We start from the raw sequence: 14,611 nt of genomic DNA on the forward strand, positions 1-14,611 counted from the left end.
TGGTCTTGGTGCATTAAATGAAAGACACCTTTGAGTTCACACCTATCTGTAGTCTCTTAACCACCAAGCAAAATTAGTTTGTCATTTGTCGTTAGCTGCTATGCCACTATTGGCACCAGGTGGTTCCACCAGAAGCAATAAACTGTGAAGGGTTAAACAATAAAAGTTCATTTTATTGCAAACAGCGAGAATTGATGGGGTGGGGAAAGCTCCCTGCCCTGGAAAGAAGCCTCTGCTTTCTGAATCTGGGGACAGGCTGCAGTTGTGATGCCAAGGTACCTCATTCTGTTATCTAATAATAATTTTATTTCATATTTTAAAGGGACTTGCATGTCTAAAGTGAGAGGTAGTGGACCTTGATGTGCATGGTAAAAGGAGGAAAGGCTGACTTGATGCATAGGAGATTTGTTAGGTGTGAGCTGATAAAAAGGACCTCGGGATTCCCATACCTTTTAACAGCTGTGTAAAAGTTATTGAGGCAGCTTGGCATATAACGATGGGGGGCAAGTCTCCTTCCTTACTAGTTGGGCAAAAAAGGGAATTTCATCAGGTGAAGCTGTTCTCACCCCCACACAGCAAACTGTCAACATTTCAACTTCTACCCAAATAGTTCTCTCCCGTTTTCATCTTGTCGCCTTACATAATGCATGGAGGTCAACGTGGAGAGTGAGAAATTTAGCATCTTTTGCTGAACTTCCCACTTCTACATAACCCATGCAGGTGTTCTGTCCCACCTTCCCATTTGGTGTCCCAGATCTCCTCCTACAGCCTATAACTGTTGACACCTTCCAAGTTCATGCTGGAATCCTACCATTTATATAACTATTAAAATTGCTGCAGGAGCTCTGCCCTTTTTTGCATCTGGCTGCCATGTGTCCCATTCAAGGGTCTAGAAACCTAGGCCTCAGACCTCTAGAAACTTGGGAAGGCACAATGCACAGGAAGGAGCATCTCTGGGGCAGCTTTTGCACAACTAAAGCAAGGGGGAGGAATCCATTGCCCTGAACACTGGCCATGCTGGGTGGCGATGATAGAAGTTGGAGTCCAGCTATGTCTGGAAAGCCTCAGGCTCCCCCCCTCCCCGCGCTAGAGTAACAAATGAAGCCCACCAGTTCAATGCAGCCAGTACAAGGATTGCAATGTGAGCAGGAACCAAAGTAATTGAGAAATGCTTGTACCGGGGAGGGGGAATGGAAGCCAAGAAGAATTAACTAGTTTCAGTTTTGTACATACTGTAGCTGGGAGCAGCACACTGGTAAGCAAAGGTTCTTCCTTCTAGTCCAGCCTCTGTGGCTCATTTTAATCATGAAAATGTGGTGTAGCCAACCTCATAGAAGCAACATGCTTAAGTATGCTTAATATGCATATTAATATGCCAAGTTTAGCTCACCTTAGGAAAGACCAGGAAACCAAGCCTTTGCTCTCCCTCAGTCTAGCTGAGAAGCTTGGTGTGTAAAGAGGTTTGAGCTGCTTGCTAGAAGAAACTGAAATGGACAGATCCATCCATTCGTAGGTTGTTGGCATATATGTGCAATGAGGAATTGTAATTGTAATGGGGTTATTGTGCCTAATCTACTGCCCCACCAAGGCTGCCATCCTAACCCTACTTGCCTGAGAGTAAGTCCCACTGAATTCAACAGGACTTTGGGGCAGACATGGTTAGGGTTGCTTTGTAAGCCTCTGACCAAGCAGATTGCTGACATTTTATTGTATCCTTTTGAAAACATGCTTAATTATTTCAGAGGGAGAAAGAGGGGTTGAACAGCACTGCAGAATAAAACAATATTTTAATTACTGTCCTTATAGGTTTATATTAAAGGTAAAGGTACCCCTGCCCGTACGGGCCAGTCGTGTCCAACTCTAGGGTTGTGCGCCCATCTCACTTAAGAGGCCGGGGGCCAGCGCTGTCTGGAGACACTTCTGGGTCACGTGGCCAGCGTGACGAAGCTGCTCTGGTGAGCCAGTGCAGCACACGGAAACGCCGTTTACCTTCCCGCTATAAAGCGGTACCTATTTATCTACTTGCACTTAGGGGTGCTTTCGAACTGCTAGGTGGGCAGGAGCTGGGACCGAAAGACGGGAGCTCACCCCGCCGCGGGGATTCGAACCACCGACCATGCGATCGGCAAGTCCTAGGCACTGAGGTTTTACCCACAGCGCCACCCGCGTCCCATATGGGTGTATATTATATGCTCTTTAATAATAGTGTTTAGGCTCATCAAATGAAATGGATGAATGACATGCTCATACTGGGCAAAAGGAAAGGCTCATTCATACCAAGGGCAATGAGTTCCTGGAATTCACTTCCCCAGCATGGCCGCTGACTTAGATGCCTTTTTAAAGAGAGGTGAGACAAACACCTGGTCTGCCTACAGCCACGGCCCCGGACAGCTAAATGGAAGCTTCCTAGTCAGAGGCTTGATCCCCTCTGGACGCTGCGCGGGGCAGACAAGCAGCAGGAGAGGATTGTGTGTGTGTTGCCTTCATGCCTGCCTTGGACTCCTTGAAGGCATTTGGTTGCCCAGTTTTGCAAACAAGATGCTGGATTTGAAGGGCCTTGGGTACGCTTTTCATCTTGTCCTGACTGTGCTTGGGGCAGCCAGGTATCGCCCATCCCTGGCGTTGCTATTGAATCTCCTTTCTCAAAGCTCCTGCTGCTTCTTACTCCACACAGCAGATTAACTCTGAACGGACGTCTCTTATGTCTCTGGGGCTTGCCTTGAGGAAAAAGGATGGTGGTATTTAATGATATTTATCTTGATTCCCTCAGTGACACATTGGGAAAGAGGCTTCATTGCAGGTGGGATTGATGATCTGTGCTCATTCAAAAGCAGAATGGTGTTGGCTTTTTGTCTTGGCAAGCCTTTGTTTGAAAAGGTGACACTGACATTTATTTATTGACTGTTTCGTGGGCTTTTATTGGAGAGGTTGCAGGTGAGGAGAAGGACAGGTTATTCTCAGAGGAATCATTCTCCCTTTCTCATATTGCATCCATTTCTTTAACCCAAGGGTGGTCCACTTAAAAGAATTTTTTTTTAAAGAAAAAAGGAGGCTATAATATGAAAATAATCAACCCTGAGAATAAAAATTTGAAGCAGGTTTTGCTGACTTATGTGGTCAGATCGTGGCTTTCATTAGGGCACAGATCCATGCTGTCCGGCAGGCTGACGTTCAGCTTGTGAGGTCTAATTTCTGTCTTTCTTTTTTTACATTCCTTTAATCCCCATGGCCCGTCAATGTGTTTCAGGTTTAGATAGCAATAACAGTGCATGTGCTCTCAGTTTAATCCTTCCTTGGTGTACAAGGGGCTTTATGTATAGGGCTTTATAGGTCTTGACTGACCATCAGCCAATGGGATAGCTGTGCTTAACCCTCTTCCCACCTGCCACTTCCCCTTGCACTCCTCTCAACTACTTTTCCTTACTCAATGGAGCAAATAGTTCTAGGTTCCTTGGTTGGGTTAGGGGAGGTGTTGGAGGGGGAAAGCAGCCGGGGGGGGGGGACAGGTAAAGTAGCCGACCTCAAGTCATGTCCACCTGCTTTACAGCAAAAGGTGGTGTCTGGGGTTAGCCTTTTACCTTATAGAGCACTTTCTCCATGCACTGTAAGAGAGGACCAGAGGAACAGCTGCCACCACTGTGTTTCCTTTCTCTTCTGCAACATGTAGCAAAAGAAACATGTGATGTAACAATTGGCTCATCCAGAGCTCATCCACACTTCCCCTTCCTCCACTTTTTCCAGGCATGGTCTGTGCTTTAAAGCTCTGTGTCAGAGCACCCCTGTTTTTGCTCTGGAGCTTTCCCCATGAAAACCTGTTCTTGAATTGGAGCAAATGGCAATCCACAGAAAACTCAAATGGATGTTTGCTCTGATTGGGCACCAAAGAGTGGCTTTTCATGGGGAAAGTGCCAGGGCAAAGACACACACGCACACAAAATGCTTGGACACAGAGCTTTTAAACACAGAAAGAGTGGGGCTAAATGTAAGTGTGGTGAAGCCCCCGGACTTCCTTCTGTGTCGTGTTTCTATGCACAGGTCCGGGCTTTAGAACTCCATGTTCAAGTGGTGTTTTGTTTTTTGTCCCAGTGCTTCCCCTGGAAAATCCTGCACTTTACTGATGAATTGGAGCAAACAGGTTTTCTGCAGATCGTGATTTGCTCCGAATCAGCAGAAAAATGTGGAAAAGTGCCGGGACATGGACAGCAGCACTCGGACACAGAGCTTTAAAGTGCAGATCTGTGCCTGGGAAATGTGGCACACAAAGGAAGTCTGGGTGAGCTTCGGATGAGCCCAACATCATGTCCTGCTAACTCAACATTGTTTGCTGCTCTGAGAGAAAGAGACAAGGAGAGGAGCCTCCAAGGGACGTTCTCTCCAAAGCCAATCTTTCAGAACCATGCTTTTCAAAAGGCTGAAGCAGAATTCCTAAAACTTTGGGATTCTTACACTTGTAAATCTTTGCTTGCTGATCTTCCCTGGATAAGACTAGCTCCTGGAGTTGTTTCTCTCTCTCTCCTTACATTGCATTCCAAGCTGGTGGTCAGGTGCACTGAACCTGGAAGAAGCGTTTGCCTATGGCATTCAGATAAAATGAAATAGGTGACTCCCAAGCCCCACTGTGCCATCTTCCATGCAGTCTTTTCTGTCCTGCCTAAACACAGCAGGATATAGGACATGGTTGTATGTTGAAAATGCTCTCTTTCAGATGAAGGGAGCTGTCTTTATTCTTTATTCCTTTGATCGTGAATGGCTACAAATGTTTGCCGCCGATGCTTCATACTGCATTTTTTCCTGTTCTTGCTTATTTTCCTGTTTGATCTTTCTTTGTTATCCCTCCTGTGTTGTGCTATGTGAGTGGAATGAACAGATCTGAGGCCCTTAATGGCACCATAAAGCAAAGATTGCTTGAGTTAGTGAACTTAATTAAGTTGGATGCCTTGGAAATTTGTCTGGGGATCAGAATTTAGTGATTCTCTTGGATGGTGAATCTGGCATTTGCCTGGCATGAATCGGATGCCATCTGCATCACATATCTGTTAAGCTGGGCTCGTGATTCCTTGTGGGAACACTGTTGAGTCTCACTAATGCTTATCTTTTGCCCTCTCAGGATTTAACCTTTAAGAACAGGATGTTTCTTTCATGGCCGTCTCCAATGTTATGTTGGCATCAAAGCATTATTAAAACATAAAATGGAAATACTGGCCCAAGTTAGTGACACCTAAATTCAGAGGCTGCCTTGAATGAGCATCTGGTCTCCATCCTTCTCTGTCTCCTACACTTCCTTCTCCATTTGCTGGATGCTTTTCTTTCCTGGGCTCCAGTCCTGCCAAGACACTTCTATGAGTGAGCCAATGAGTGTACATTGACTTGAATACTGTAAGTCTGCTGCTTGTGTGGGACTCACACTTCATCACACACAGCAGATGCATTGTGCATATATTTTCTATTTATGTATGTTTGGAACAGCCTGAAGACATAAAAAACAATACGAAAAGCCAGGACAAATAATTTACAGTTGAATAACCATCTTCCATCATTCTCATTGTTTAAACTGAAATAAATGTGCTACTCCCAGAACCTAAATGGAGCTTAGGTAGAGCATCTGCCTTGCATACACCCCCCCCCCGAAATTGTTACTGTGTGCCCATGGGCACATTAGAGCACCCTAGTACCTCCTCCCACCCTCAGCCTGACGATGACAACAACAAGAACAATTTTATTATTTATAGCCCATCCATCCGGCTGGGTTTCCCCAGCCACTCTGGACAGCTTACATAGTAAAACATAAACATTAAAAACTTCCCAATACAGAGCTGCCTTCAGATGTCTTCTAAAATTTGTGTGATTCTTTACCTCCTTGACATTTGATGGGAGAGCGTTCCACAGGGAGGACACCATGACCGAGAAGGCCCTCTGCCTGGTTCCCTGCAACCTCACTTATTGCAGTGAGGGAACTGCCAGAAGATGCTTGGTGCTGGACCTCAGTGTCCAGACTGGATGATGGGGGTGAAGACGCTCCTTCAGGTATACTGGGCCAAGGCCGTTTAGGGCTTTTAAGGTCAACACCAACACTTTGAACAGTGTTCAGAAATGTACTGGGAGCCAGTGAATATCCTTTAGGACTGGGGTTATATGATCCCGGCAGCTGTTCCCAGTCACCAGTCTAACTGCTGCTTTGTATTAGTTGTAGTTTCACTGCCTTTATGAGTTATTGAAGGACATGTAAGGTCACTTAATAAACAACAGCTTAGTTTTCCTCACCGTTAGATGAAACAACAAAGAGGCAACACAAACGCTAGCAGATTTATTGTGGCACACACTTTTGAGGTCTAGATTCTTCTTCATCGAGATGCATGAAGACGTGTCCTGGGTTGTCAGGTACATATCATCAATTAATTTGTATGCTGCCTTTCCACAGCCAAAACCATGCTCAGTGAGGCTACAACATGAAAAGATTTACATAATTGCAAATTTAACAAAAGTAGGCATATTGTAAGCAATATGGGCAAAAACGAACAAAACGCCTGGAAGGCGAGGGCAGAAGTGGGCTTGGGATATTTCCAGGCAAGGCTCAAATGTATACCAGGTACGACTATGCTCAGCCTTTATAATGGGTGATCTGATACAACTTTCCTCACTTTTGCATTACCAGTAGTGGGAAAGAAATTCATGGTCTTGATTAAGGTAAGAATAGAGTCAGATTAACTGATAAACTCTAGTTTAAATAAATTCTGATAAATGTTAGGAAAGACTTGTTTGCTGTTTTGTTGTTCATACTCTTAGGACAGGAGCACAGGAGATGCTCTGTGGCCTCAATAAATATGCAAACATTCCCTTAAAATATTAAAATTTGCATTTGCTAATTATCCCCGAGGCTCCACTTTTATGCACACCTAACATGGAGCAAGTCCCATTGAAAACTTATTTTTTTAGTAAATGTTGAGTTGTGCTTTGGAGCTTTAGTTGGTCAGACGCAACTGAGATGTGGCATCTTATGAGATACTAGTAATCCTCTTTGAACTGAGTTTTCAGTCTCAGTAACATTTATCATGGAGAAAGTACAATTAATTATCAAATGTTGTGATAGTGCTAATTAATGTGCAGGAGTATTTAGCCTTGCCCTTCTGCCTTCCTGAGGTGGCTCTTTCTGTAGATTTTCTGTGATCTGTTGCCTTTCCCCCCAAAAAAACATTTTTTAAAGCCATTTTTGCTTCTTTTACTGATTACTGATATGCAGAATGCCAGGTCTCTGCAGGGTAATAAAGTGAGAGCTCACCCACTCAGGTCCAGAAAGATATTGGGGAAAACACCCACCATCTGGAAAGATAAATTGGATTTTCTGAATGTAGCGTGGTGTTGGAATCAAAGGGCTTTTTCTGATGTGAATTTATATTCCTGGAGAAAAGCAACCACTTGCCTGCTTTTCAGTTGATTTGGGTGAACTTTTGCCAAGTATTATCAGTCTGGATCTGTGAAGAAAAACCTTCCAAGCAGTGGGCAGAAAAGAACTGATAAACTTCACCCCACTTTCCCCACTTATGGTCCTGTTTACAATGCCAGCAGGATCATAAAACCAAACAAGTGAGTAGTCAACAAAGTAGGCTGTTTGGCGTAATATTTATTATTATACTTGGGGGAAGTATATTGTAAGCAGATACGCTTGCAGCTCATTTTCAGTGGCATTTGGAAAATGTTTAACAAAACTTTACACATGAGTATAGCAGGCATGGGGAACCTATGGCTCCCTAAATGTTGCTGGACCCCAGTTGTCATCAGTCGCAGCCTCCAGGACCAACGGTCAGGGATGATGGGACCTATAATTCTCAGCATTTGGAGGACCACAGGTTCCCTGGGCTATAGACTTTGGGCGCAGTCCTGCTTTTCTTCAACTGAAAAATCTGGGAGAGACTGTGTATTCTGTTGTCAATTTTCACAAGCTAAATTGCAGTAGTGGATCATTTGCCAAATTTTGAATTTGTTTCAGCTCTTTTAATCACATGGATCTAAAATGTTTCCCTTTTGGCTTGATTGTGCTGAGTTTGTGTAAGGTAAATAACCCCTGGACAGTTAAATCCATATCTCTCTTTCCTTTGCTAAACAACACTGTGTCTTGCGAGCAATCCAGGTTCGTCCCATAAAAAAGATTAGTGACGTGGACAATAAGTCCCACTCATGGCATGTTGGAACAATGAGCTCAACATTTTGGGTGATCTTTGCCCCTTCTTGAAAGGCAAAGGAACGTGAGCCGGTGTGGTGGTGATGATTCCTAGGGGGAAAATGTGAGTCTCTGAAAGCTAAGAGCAACATTAAGAGAGAGATAAAAAGACTTAAATCTGGGACACACATGTCTACCGGGAAATAGTTCTGCTAGCCTTTGCTTTTCATGAAAAGATGTCATGGAGGCTGGTTCAAGCATAGCGATTTGGGTATGTGCACATGCACCCATGCTCTGTATCTGAGGTAACATGTGGTGCCAGTGCTGTGTATACAAATAGATCTACACATAACTGTACATATTTATGCCAAATTCATATAGTTCTTCCCAGGGCCGTCTTAAGCATATCTGGTGCCGTGGTACAAAGATCCCTCCAGCACCCCCCCTCCCGTTTCCCATAGTTGTCGACCTTTCCCCAAGCCTCTGCGGGATTGCTCTCCTCCCACGGAGGCTTGGGAGGGAAGCTGCACACCCGCCAGCCATATGGTTGATGGGGCACAGCTGGCGGGCGTGCAGGGAAAGGAGAGGCCGCCGGCAAAGCTGCGCAGCTCCCCCACTCGCTGGGGAGCCACTGAGAGGCCAGCGCCCTGGCGCAACACACCAGTAAGCCCGATGGAAAAGACGGCTCTGGTTCTTCCATACTAGGATAGGAGAGGCCAGGTCACACAAACTGGGTGTTTGTACATAGATATAGGGCTAATCCACATTTCCAATTGTTCTGAGCCTAGAAAGCAGGGATCCTTTCCTCTTGATCTGCACTTTGTAGGCAGGCGTCACAGCCATTTCCCCCTTGCCCTGCTTGTTTCCCATGGAAAACCCACTCTTTAGTGCTAAATTGGCGCTAATGCAAAATTGGAGCTAAATTGGAGCGATTGTCAATCTGGAGAAAACTTGAATTGCAGTTTGCGCCAATTGAGAGCTAAAGTGTGGTTTTCCTTGGGAGGCAGGGAGAGCCTCCCTCTGGACAAGAGGAAGGTGTGGATAAGCCCATAGTCACAGGCATCACATGCATTGTATATTCTTAACACTTTCTCAACATAATTTCATCAGTAATTTTATGCATAATTTTATTATTTCTTCGTTTAATTCATATCCTGCCCTTCCATGGGAACCCAGGGCAGCAAACAACAAGTGACGAAACAGTAAAAAAACAACAAACTCTAAATAATTTTGTCACTTCCAAACTCTGTCACCTCCTCGCTTATCCTTGACTCTACATGATTTATGAGTAAAGTTTAAAAGTATCAGCTCCGCTACAGATCTTTGGTGCACCCTGTTGCTTTCGCTGATAGAACTGTGCATTTATTCCTGCTTGCTGCTCTTTAACCAGCTACCTGCCCTCATATGCCATGACATAAGAGACTTAGGACCCCCTCTTGAGAGACTTTGCAAAAGCTTTTTGGGAGTCTGCGTATACAATGTCTACTGGATCACTTCTATCTACGTGGTAGCTGACTCTCTCAAAAACTCCCCCAAACTGGCAAGGCTTTGCAGAAGCCATGCTGATTCTTCCTCAAAGTATGGGTACTCTGGCTCCCAGAATGGCTTTTTCGTTCAGATCCTGGTGGGCAATATAGTGCCTTCAAGATATTGTTAGACTCCAACTCCCATTACCACATGGGAGGATGATGGGAGTTGTAGTCCCACAAATATCTGGAGGGCAAGTGGTTAATGCTTAATTAACTGTCTTTAATTATGCTTTCCACTAGTTTTCCTGTAACTATCATTAGGGGGCCCTGTAATTTCCTAGCTTTCCCATGGATTTTTGTTTTTTGTTAGTTTGCATCCTTATCTAAGAATTTTAGCCTCTGGGGGTGAAATGAGTTCATTGCTGACTTTTGTCAAATTTGGAGCAACAGAATGACATGCAAGTGGGCTCCATACTGGCTCTAGGCAGTTATAAGTGGAAATACATCATCAGTTGGTTTTTCTTGCCCACTTTCAGGCCTGCCCAGATTGCGGATTGCCCCCTCCCAAACTGAATGCAGTGCACCAGCCATTTATAGCAGCCCAGCAGGGGACTGATAGATTTTCTATTTTTGCATCCTGCTGGGAACCTCAAAAACACAGGCAAAATATGTAGTTGGCAAGTTTTGGTGTGTCACAATTTGTACAAGTTTAAACTGGTGACTGATTCAGCATTTCCAGATTTGCTAAAGAAAAGAAACTATGTGTTCATTCTTCTGAATTCATCTGCAGCTTTCTTCATTTGGGAACCTCTTGTGTGTGTGTTTTACTTGTAACTCATAGTATTTCCAACTGAGACATTGTGAAGGCTGTGTCAAATAATCAGACGCACAAGTGAAATACATATTCCTTCTGCAGTAACTGCCACAGGGGTTGAGGAACTTACTCTTGATGGGCTGAAAGTACACTACAGGTTGTAAAAACTACAAGTCAAGGAAATTTCCTCTGATTATTGCTTTCATATATGCCAAAAGTATCAGTTCCATTAATATTATGAACTTTGGGTTTCTCACTGTACTTAGAAATTAATTCATTTACAATGTAGCAGTGAAGAAATTCTTTACACTTATGGATATTACTTTCATAATTTAATGTAATATCTGTAGGTTGGAGATTCAGAGAAGAAGTGCAGTCTGAGATAGAGATACTTTGGGTGCCCACTTTCCACTTCTCAAAAGCTGGTGTTTTGAGAAGGAGAGAGAGAAACCTTCATGAACCTATTTGGCTGCTGGCTGTCTCTCTCAGGGGATCTGATAATGAGGGGATTCCTGATTGGAAAGGCTTAAGCTGTTTGCCTCTTCTGATGGTTATATAATGGTAAAGAAAATATCTGAAAATGTTGTAAGTCTCCAGAGATCTCTCCTTCTGAAAGACATGATCCCTGAATCAGCACCATCCCTGGAACTTCTCCCTGTTTGGGGAAAAGGCGGGTGTGCAATGTTTCTGCACATCAGCTCTCTTAGATTAAGCAAAATGATGCAGCAATAGTCACTTTTCTCAAAACTATAGCAAGATAGCACAAGAAGCCAAATTTCCTCTTCCCCTTCACATTGTTCTTTGTTAGCATAATTCGCTATTTTGTGATGGTAAAATAAATCCTTCAAGCTCTAGGGAGCAGTTTGTGTCTAGATCACAATACATGTAGCATCTCTCTATACAATCCATCCAAGGTAAAATGGTTCTGTTCAGCAACCCCCTGCTGGTATTTTTTATTCCAGAGAAATGGGTTTGTCTTTGTTCAGCTGTGTCTCACTCAGCTTGTCAGAAAAAGAAATCATATCCACTGCATCTTCCATGTGCCCCCCCACATTTCTAAAAAGGTTTTCTCTCTCCTCCTCTTTCTCCTATCTGAAGTTTGAAAATATTCTCCTCTTCAGAGTCGGTCTGCCTTTGTTTCTGGCAGCTCCCGGCCTGCTTCCCCAGCATTTGAAATCTGCAGAAGAGCACAAGGCCACCTCCGCCTCACCTTTCATCCTGCCTCCTGCAGCTCTTTCTTCTCCCACTGCACATCAACAGGTGCCCTTGTAATTAAAGGACTGAAATCAAAGCAGGCAGCAAAACCACCTTCTTTTCTACTCCTGGACTTTGTAATAGTCCATCTTTGGCATCAGTTTACCACTACAAATTCCATCCGCACAACTCCAGGGGTTGGGTTATTGCACTCTATATGTTGTTGCTCAGAGTACCAACTGCTTTCTCTCTGTGGAATATGGCTGCATGAGGTTGGGTTTATATGAACTTGGAACATAGGGTGAAATTGTTCCTGGACTGTATTGCAGGTGAGGGGTCAGACAGCTGGACGCTTCAGCATAATTTCCTCCACATAGAAAGTTAGGAGATAGAAATACCGTAATTCTGGTCTAGTCTTCTCCCTGACATGCGAGTTTTCTATTTATATGGATTTTTTTGGAGGGGGGTCATACGTGGAGCATTAACACATACAATACCATACCCGCAGTGTGAAGTGGTACAGTCCTGTTTGTTCAGTGGCTCACTGGCTCCTTAATCTGAAATAGTCATGTCTTCCCACTGGTTCTGATCTATGACTCCAGGCATGACCGTAGCCACTCCAAGGGTCAGCAAGAATCATATCTTTGAATAGGCAAGGAAATGTCTACAAGTTGAAATTTATTTTCATTAAACAGTTTGAGTGCTGTTGTGTTCGAGTCCTGCTTGCAGGCTGGCCATTGTGAGAACAGGGCGCTGGTTTAGATGGGCTCATTTATTTGGTGCTCCATCCAGACTCTTATGTTCTGGGGAATTACAAATGGCTCACACACATATCTGTGATAAACTGAACTGGGCCTGGAACTTTTTCTGGCCTTATTTCCCTTTTTGTTATTAAAATTATAATTGCCATGGATTAGTGAAACTCATTTTCTTGAGAGATTTTGAAGACTAGAAACACTGTATTGCGTTGAAAATGATGGCATGTAAGACAATCTTCCCCATGGATCAATCTGTTTCACAGCTCTCTAGTTACCTTTGATCATTTCAAAAGGTAGAGACACATCCACATTCTTCAAGATCTTTGATTTTGAGCCCTTGGAACACTCTCCCGTGTTGTGCTTAGTTCTTAGGAAAGATTGTCAAGTGGACAAAAGGCCAGAAACTGGTCAAAGTTAAGCCCTTCTCTGATGTCACTGTGTTAGCTCTGTGCTCCACCATATGCAGGGAATATTAAGTTGGGCTGTGATTGATGTTAAACACTGTAGGAAGTAAGGGCTTTCTTCAGCCATGTGATTCGTTTTTTGCTTGATTTGAGTTCCTGATGCTCTCTTGCAGGAGTTTCACCTACTTCTGTTCAGCTATAGATGCTTTGTCACAAGAGCCATTTCTCCAGTGAGGGTTAATTGTTGCTGATTAAATATCAATACCCTATTCTTAATCTTAATATGTGATGCTAGGTAAAAAAATATTTTTATTTCCCCTGCATTTCTAATGTTTGAAACCCCTAGGTTTGTTATGCTAAATTCTTTAATGACGAGTCTTTACCAAAAACGAACATAGTTATTATGGCCATGGTCACCTCATCTGATGCATGATGTCCAAACTAAAATTGGCATGTATGTATAACACTGGTCCTGAAACATCTACATTGGCTCCCAGTATGTTTCTGCGCATAATTCAATGTGTTGGTGCTGACCTTTAAAGCCCTAAATGGCTTCTGCCCAGTATGTTTGAAGGAGTGTCTCCACCCCCATTGGTCAGTCCAGACACTGAGGTCCTTCTCTGAGGGCCTTCTGGTGGTTCCCTCACTGCGAGAAGTGAGATTACAGGGAACCAGGCAGAGGGTCTTCTCAGTAGTGGCACCCTCCCTGTAGAACAACCTCCTGTCAGATGTCACGGAGATAAAGAACTATCCGACTTTTACAAGACATCTGAATGCAGCCCTGTATAGGTAGGTTTTTAATGTTTGATGTGTTACTGTGTTTAATTTGTTGGAAGCCTCGCAGAGTGGCTGGGGTAAACTGAGTCAGATGGGTGGCAAGCAAGCAAGCAAACATGATACTCTCAGATAATGGTATTGCTCCAAGTAAACCCCCCCCAATCTCCATTCTACATCACTCCTGCACCGACTGATCTGTGCTTTCTGCCTCTGAGCTTTCTGTTCTATTACTCTTAATGCACACTGGGTCCTGGGAGAAGGGGGGGGTGAGGAATGCTTTCCAAAGACACTGAGTGTCAGCTGTCTCTCCCCTGGTGCTTCTTCTTCCTGCTGCTCCCCCAATATTTTCCAGCTTCTCCCCTCTGCAGCCTCTGAACTATGACCTTCTGCAAACCACTGTTCTAAATCTATACTGTTCTCCTCTTCCTGGGAAGGTTCAGAAAGGGGGGAGGCGATCCACACCATTCCTCTTCAGTACAGTCCCTGACACTTGTATGGCTTTGGGAAGTTCATGGAGGATAGGTTTGCTATGCTTTTACTCCCATGGCTATGGACAAAGACACTGAATGATCTGTGAATGAGTACCAGATGTTTGGGACAAACATCAGAGGACAGTCATCTCCATCAATCGAGGCTTGTGAGCACCGAGAAGCATCTGGCTGGTTGCTGTTTGGAACAGAGTGCTGGACTTGGTTGGGTAGGAACATAAAAGGCAGCATAGAAGGCGGGCAGGTGTCTTTCCAACCAAAGCTGGAGATGGCAGGATTAAACCTGGGACCCTCTTCATGCAAAGCAGATGCTGTACCACCAAGCTGTGACCTTTCTGAGGTTTCTTCTGATCCAACCAAACAGCAAAATCTTAGACCTTTTAAACAAGGATATCTCTATTCAAATCAAGTAACCATTTGATGTCTGCAAGAATCCCCCTGGCGTTTGGTCTCTTCAGAGATTTAAAAAACTTTTATTTCTGAAGACAGAGGTTGCTGTCTCTAGTTGCTATGTTTTGCTCTAGGGATGAAAACCAGGATGATTTTTCCTCC

The sequence above is a fragment of the Podarcis filfolensis genome (genome assembly GCF_964270895.1).
Source record: "Podarcis filfolensis genome assembly, chromosome: 5".
In the NCBI taxonomy this organism is placed as follows: domain Eukaryota; kingdom Metazoa; phylum Chordata; class Lepidosauria; order Squamata; family Lacertidae; genus Podarcis; species Podarcis filfolensis.